Below are 8,154 nucleotides of genomic sequence, written 5' to 3'. Positions count from 1 at the left end.
TTTATTTTATTTACCTTAGAGTGGAATTCATTCTATAATGGAACAACTGTCACGAAAACCAATTTCCCCATGGGGTTATTTCTGGTTTTGATTCGGATTCTGATAACATAACAGTCAGTACATTCTCCTGATCATACTTACATACTTTCACATACACGTATTTGCACTGTGTGGTTTCAGTACTTTTAATGAAGTAGGCTACAGCTCTTCTCCTCTGGCTTGTAATGGGGAAAGAAAATTCAAAAAGCTTTCAAAAACAAACCCAGCTGCTGTAGAGAGGTTCTTTCCCCACAGTTTCTTTGCCTCAGGTTAGTGATTTAACCAACTTGCAATTTCACATATCTTTTTAATCGCAGTAGCAATTTGTAGCGCAGTTTGTAGCACAGTCACTCCACGCTATCTCTGCTCAGAGACAGTGTGTAACAGCGTTAGAAGCTTGGCAGGGCCTCAGGCTGGCCAGTTATCGCAGGATCTCTTTGTCATGAAAACGACATTCACTCCTCCAGAAACTCCTCCAAATCTCCATGATTCATAGTACCCATGAACTTTAACAAAGCAACAACCCCCTTCCCTCGGGGATGGCCCCTCTTTATTGCAAGGGTGATGTGCGAGGCAGGGTCAACTCAAGCCTGCACATCTCTCCTCGGCCTTGTTGATTCACCAGAGCGCTAATTAAAGATCCAATGGTCCATTGAGCACATGGCCTGTGGATAAACCTGGGGTGTGACGGGAGCTTAGCTGTGGTCAATGTGTACATGAGGAAGTCCAAAAAGGAGAGCGCATGTGATGGAGAAACTGCTTGATGTGCAGTGTGTGAGCTCAGAGGGTGAATGAGGGCACCATGAGGGTGTTCACAGAGTTGCCCGCCTCCAGCGCGCACGCTCCTGACCTTGGCGGTGGAGCTGAGGGAGCGCTGGTGATGACGGATGGCTCCTTGGACTCGGGGTATGGATCGAGCGCAGAGACACTTTGAGCCTGAGAGCCTGAGAGCCCCGCGCGCTGCAGTCCTCTCACATGGTGCTGCAGTGGGGGTGCAGCGCCGCAGTTAGCCTGTCCTGCCAACGCAATTTATGTGTGTACTAGAGAGGACGTGTGACTCGCCATGATACATTACAACATTCAGGGAGGTTGCTTTCATATCTGGGTGAAATATTTTTGCTCTAAGGGCTTGTGGCTATTTACAGGCAGGTTTCTTCAAATAAAATTCTGACATAGTACATGAAAAGCATTTCAGATAAAAGGGTTATGACCGAAGCTGCTGCTGCTGCTTGTATTTTGTCCCGTAGCATAAAAATCTGAGTTCACAAGGGTTCGAGGTGTATACAAATAAAATATTAGTTGTATCTAAAAGATTATGTAAGTGGTTCACCCCGGAAAGTAATGACTAGGGCTGGACAATATATTAACATCTTTTTGACAATGTGATAAAAGACTAGATAGCCAATATAAGTGTGAGTGTTTCATAGTGGTGTCACTATGTCATGGGAGTAAACAAAGGAGTCCAATGGATGTGTTTTGGTTAGGGGGAGTGTGTGGGAGAGAAACTCCCTCTGGAGGGAACACAGAGATTTTAGCCTTTGCATACCGTTTACATGCACAGAAAAGAACACACTACGGGAAAGGGANCTGATACCGGTTTAAAAACCATCAATTAATGCTTTGACAAGTCTGCAGACGATCTCCATTCCGAAAACACGCATTTTAAAAGGTTTTTCGCCTGCCGTCTGTCTGCAGACTTGTCAAAGCATTAATTGATGGTTTTTAAACCGGTATCAGTATGTTGTTACTTCGACATCATTTTGGAACGTGTATTACAATTAAATCACGGTCAAATATGTTAATTTTGTTGTAGTTGTAGCCCCCTAGCCAGCGATTCTCTCTGACCAATCAGCAGTCGAGAGTGTTTACGTCACTAGTTTAGCATATTCAGCCCGGTTTTGGCCCCTCGATTTTGGAGTGCCAGAAAAAAGGTGAAAAAGTAGCCCTGAGCCGGAACTACCCCTAGTGGAAAAGCAAAACAAAAAGGGCCGGGTTTGGCACAGCACGCTTAAACCGTGCTACGCGCTGCAGTGGAAATGCGCCTTACACACTTTTGAAAAACACTAATAAAAGCGAACAGTCTCAACAGTACATCCCTGACTTTTTTTCAGGAGAGAGTGTAGTGCTACAGATGCTAGAGGGTACAGCTGTGATTACAGTAGAGTCAATACTGCTACACAGCCCCTTGGGACGAAGCAGAGAGAAGTGGGACACATGTGGAGTAAAGAGAACAAAATAGAGGGTTGATAAAGAGAAAATAAAAATTGTGAGGAGAAGAGAGAGGGAGCGATGGAGAGAAGTGGGCCATATAAAGCTACAATACAGGGAAGAAGTCTACAGACTATAGACTGAGGCGAAACTGAATGTGGAGAGGAGAAAGAAAGAAAGATACAGAAGGAGGAAGATTATAGGCACATCATTAAAGCTAACAGCATTAGCTACTGTGTGCTTTCATTTCAAGCAAACTGTAAATATATATTGAATACTAATGTCGCGGGAATTCAAATTCGAAATGATGTGCATTTCCATTTTAGGTACACAGCATATCTGCCAATTAAAACAAAAGTCTGACAAATGCTGGACAAACACACCTTAACATTTGCTTATGATGCACTTGTTCATGCTTTTCATCCAAAGACACATTAGTTAAAGGTGGGGTAGGTAATTTTGGAGAAACCAGCTCGAGTACACTAGAATTTGAAAATACACAGCCGGAAGAAATCTGCCACTTCCTTACAGAGCCCCTTCTCCAACACAAACGAACGCGCACATGACCAATGAGGGCACGAGATAAGTGTGTGCACAGATGGAAGGCTGACAGACAGGTAGGCTATCCAGTTATTTTAGCCGGGCCGGCTCAGATGATTGGTCGTGCTTTTTACAGCACTACAGCTTCCACAGATGACATTTTTTTATGGATTTTTTGCCAAAGCACTTAAGATATTCATTGCTATCGGGATGTTAAGAGCATTCCATGGAATATAACAAAAAGTGTATCTCGAGCCGGTTTCTCAAACTTACCTACCCCACCTTTAATGATTATTACAAGAGATAGGGATTGGAATTGTTCTGACATCATATTTCAAAAAGCCCAGCCTCTCACAGAACCCAGAGATCCAATATGTAAATATGTTGTTTATAAAAGCATATGTAAAAAAGCAATGTATTGCAATATACACATAACTGTAAAGAGGAGGTTAAAATGTAGTGTCTCTACTGGGACATGTCTCCATGCTTTAATGTTCAAAAAGCTCTTTATTTTTCTCATACTGCCTGTGCTGCAGCACCTCTTTTCACCCTCTGTCTGAAACCAGAGCCCAGTCTGCTCTGATTGGTTAGCTGGCCGGCTCTGTTGTGATTGGTCAACTGCATAAAGATGTCCCACCTCTCAGCCTATCACCTACAATGCATTGAAGCCCTATCCAAGTGTTACATAGTGATGTCATTTTGTCCAGAGAAACACAGGGATGTTAGCCTCTGCTGATCGTTTACATGCACACAAACCTATAGAACACACTACAGGAGAGGGAACACCCCAAAAAGCAGAATAGGGGCGCTTTATGTGAAGACATATATTTTATTCAAACTTTTATAAATCAGCTTTCAAAAATAAATTTGGCAACAATGTTGATGAATTGTTTAAATAAAAATTAAGCAAAATTGCCAAATAATACTGATCAAGTTGTTAAACAATCTGTTTTGCATGGCAGATATTTTAAAACATATTTTTTTGGGGGCTTTGTGATGGGCCATTTAAAGACGTCACCTGGGTAGGTCACTCAGAACTTCACATTTTACATACTAAAAACATTTACATACAATTTAATAACTTGTTGTGACAAGCGAGAATATTCACTAAATGATTAATTGAGAAAACAATAGCTGAATTAGCGACACACACACACACACACACACACACACACACACACACACACACACACACACACACACACACACACACACACACACACACACGGTCTAAGCTCTTAAAGAGTTGAAGGGCACATGGTGTAATTGAGAAGCATGTCAAAGTAAAACAGGAAGCAACTGATGTTCTGAGAGAAATAAAACAAGGTGAATTCCAGAAACGGTGTTTAACACAAAAAGGTGTGTGTTCACAGCAGAACAACCAAATATACAGACATCATCCATCCCTCCCGCTTCACCTCTGTTAACTAGAGTCAATAGTTTATCAGGTGGAGATAACAGAATGTGACACTGCAGCGAGTTGTGTTGTTGTAGATTAATACTGCAAAATAGTTCTTTATAAAAGATGAAAAAGCATTTGTATCACCTTGTTTAAGTGTTAATCCAGGATACAATCCGCTTGCAGCAATGCAGCCTTTTGTTAATGACTCCTTTCATTATTTGCAATGTAGCAGAAAGCAATATCCATCCATTTCCCAAAATAATCCATACTAGGCTGAAATATGTTGAAATAGAACTGCCAAAACGGAAGGTTTAGATTTCACAGTAACGATTGGATACCATCTGTGTTTAAATTCTCACAAACAATTTAAAGGTTGCAAGATTTGTGAGGGTCCTCAAGATTTTTGTTTAGTATGCAGGTACTGCGGGTCGGATTTAAATTGTGAACATTTTAATTTACATTTTTCTGTAAACTGTTTTGTTACCTTGCACATTCTTGTGTTCAAATATATTTGCTAATCTGAAACTTCTTTAAGGATGGACTCAGACTCCTTCCAGTGTGGGGATGTCTGATAGTGAGACCCTTTCTCCTTCATATCCTCTTAAATCAAGGTAAGAAATATTTTTAAGAGAAGAAATGTGATGTTCATGCAGTTTCCCAGTTGAAACTGAATACAGGGACAGAAAATATAACAGAGAGGAGCTGTGGCTGAACAGGAACATGATAGATATACGATTACCTTTTAAAATAATCCAACAATGGTTTCCTTTGAGTTAAAATTAGAAGTTGAACTCAAACTAAAAGGAATGGCATTGATCTAACAGAATGAGAAAATCTACTCTTATTTCTATCTTTACTTACATGGTGTATATATATTGTTCTGTTTCCTTATGGGTTGACGTGAATAGTCAGAGGAGCAGTGTTATCAATCCTGCCAGTATCTAGGCTATGTGGACCAACTATAGCACCAAGCCAGACACCATCAATAACCGGCTGTGTCATCAATAGAGTCCCCCGGCCCGGGCGGTTAGCCAACCAGCTGAGATTCATCAATAGGCTGTGTGATGCAGTATCGATTTGATGATGCACTGGAGGGTATTTGTAGCAGTGAAGGTGACGATAAAGAAGCTCATAATCAAACAGGCCACCGTTTGGTCAGCAGAGCCACTTCTGAACAAAGAGGGACTTGTGTGAACTGTGAGAACACACACCACACACAAGTTTAACACTGCCTCTGAGTGACCAAGAGCCACAATGACGGAGGCCTGGGGATAAAGGGAAAAGGTGGGAAAAACCAACAGTAGTGGATGGCATTAATAATTAGCCTCCACTGTGATCAGCTCATTGCTTTTAGCCATTCCTAAAGGTAAAAAGTGCTAAACATTTACAGGGAACAGTTTCCTAATGTTAGTATTTTTTTTATTTTCTCAGTTTTACATCCTTGTTCACTGTAAATTGACTGTTGATATACATTACATTTGAACGCCAAGAAGGTTGAGGTGACAACAACATTAACATGAACCTTTTTGTTGGTTGCTTGTTAGCAGACCCTTCACGCGATGGCAGAGCAAGGGCCCATAGTGATAGCCCTATAGTTTAAATCTACTACCCACAAAATAAACATATGGACATGGGTTACTATCTAAAAAAAAAGAAAAGGTAAATGTATTTAGGAACCTATCCATGTGATCTTAAGTGGGGGTGGACCTCAAATCCTCTAGGGGGGTCCGGGGGCATGCTCCCCCAGTAAGATTTTTTTCTAAATGTTGGAGTTAAATGCATCGATCTGCTGCACTTTGAGGGGGAAATAAAGAGACTAGATCTATGGAAACAACTAAATGAAACAGAACTGTATACATTTCAATAATCATAAAATCAGGGCCATAACCAATAACATATCCAATATGAAAAAATACTGACACCCTCAAATGGAAATATGTGTTTATAAATGGTGACCAAACCGTTTGAGACCCAGTGAGAACTTAGACTAAGTGAACTATCTAAATACAGAGTCCTTTACCTCACCTGAGCTGAGGTTATCCCGAGCTTGAATGACACACAGAGACCAATCAAGGGCTTTGATTTGTGATCTGTATGACAGGGGCCATGTCGGCAGGCCACATCATGTAGACAGCCAGTCACCCTGTGTGAGGCAGGCCACTTAACATGCACGATTTTGGGAAAAAATCTAATTGCGATTTTCCTGACAAATATTAGGATTGTGATTCGATTTGCGATATTTGTTTTTAAGCGGCCCAACGGACGTTTATTGTAAAATGCGGCCATATCTCCGGCTAGGAATGTCACACCCCCGCAGCCCGAGCTACGAGTGAAAGAACTAAAGTTACCCAAGTAAAGTCTATGTGTGGGAAACCCTGCTGTTTATAAAGGTTCAGAAATTGTCTAATGTTGCGCAAGTGCAATATCAGTCAAAAATATTTGGTTATTTTTTCCGATTCGTGCAGCCATATTAGCAATTTAATCACACATCTTGCCACATTGTGATAAACAAATGTCTTGATGCCATTGGGAGATTGTGCCGTTTTCACATGGTTATTTATATCTGCCTTCTACTAGGGCAGAGGGTGCAATTGAACTATTTGAGAAGACAGACTCCGGTCATCGTTTTGCGTGCAAGCCAAGCACTCCCTAATGCTTTTCTTGGCATGACCCGCCCTGCATAGCTTGGCAGCAGCATAACTGACTAGTTGTTAATTCAATACCTAGTCCTCATAGTCCTTTACTACTGAGCCAGTTCCACATACCCTGGATATCTTTGTGTTATCTGGCCTAACTAACCCTAACAACAAAAAGCAGTTTTAGACGCTAGTTTCAAACTCAGTAAATCAGCCCAGCATTTCTCCGTCTTGCTACGAGCACATTTACAGTTTGCAGCATTTGACCAATCACAAACAGTAAATCAGTGTACTGGACAGCAGAGAGGAATATTTCACAAATGAAGAGTAGACTATTAGACATATTTGAAAATTATGGTTTACCATAGAATAAATAGGTTTCTTAATTCATAACCAAAAATAGATGTAAAACATAATTGTCTGCTTACTGCAAATGTAATTATAGTTGGACTGTTCTGATAGTCAGTGATATTCTATGAACACATCCATACAGTCTGCGTTGTTCCTGCCATGTTTCTTTTAGCCTTCATTATAACTTCCTAGCCTTAAAGTTCTTCATATTTGTGTGATATAATTGTACAATCCTGATGCTTTGATTTGTCAACAGGCAGAGCTTTTATACGAGTTGATCTCTTATCTAGAACATAACATGCTTCAGAGCACCATAAGTTACCATGGTGATCCACCTCTGTAAGAAGTGAAACAATGGCGTACGACTAGGGTTGGGTATCGTTTGAATTTTAACCATTCCGGTTAGGCCTGTCGCGATAATCGCAAAATTGACTTATCGTACGATAAATAAAAATGGACTCGATAACTTTTCTGAGCTCTGTAAATTGCCTTTTACATAAGGATGTGACCAGCATTTTAGCCAAGCGCGCTGTGGCTGCCGGCCACGCGCGCTGTGAGGGGAGGGGCTCACACACAGCCAGGTCAGAAGTCGGACACTCCGCGTACACGTGCAGCAGCGTAGCATCCAAATTAATAATATAGCGACAAGCGGGAGACAACGTTTGACTTACTCGAGGGGAATTTAAAGTGAAATGGAATTGGTTACTAAACCTAACTACACATCTCCGGTGTGGCAGTATTTTGGATTCAAGCCAAATGAACGAGGCCAACCTACGGATTTGAATGAGCCGGTATGTCGCATTTGTTTAGAAAAGATAGCGACAAAAGCAGGCAATACCACAAATCTTAAACTACACCTAAAACATAACCACCCCATTCTGTTTTCCCAGCTTGGAGCAAACACGGTAGCTGGAGAGCCCCCACCTTCCCGACAGTTTGCAATTAAAGATGCATTTGCCCGACAATGCAAACATGTTG

Source organism: Notothenia coriiceps, unplaced genomic scaffold, assembly GCF_000735185.1.
Source record: "Notothenia coriiceps isolate Sejong01 unplaced genomic scaffold, NC01 NC01_scaffold00037250, whole genome shotgun sequence".
NCBI lineage: Eukaryota > Metazoa > Chordata > Actinopteri > Perciformes > Nototheniidae > Notothenia > Notothenia coriiceps.
Note: the sequence above shows the minus strand (reverse complement) of the source record.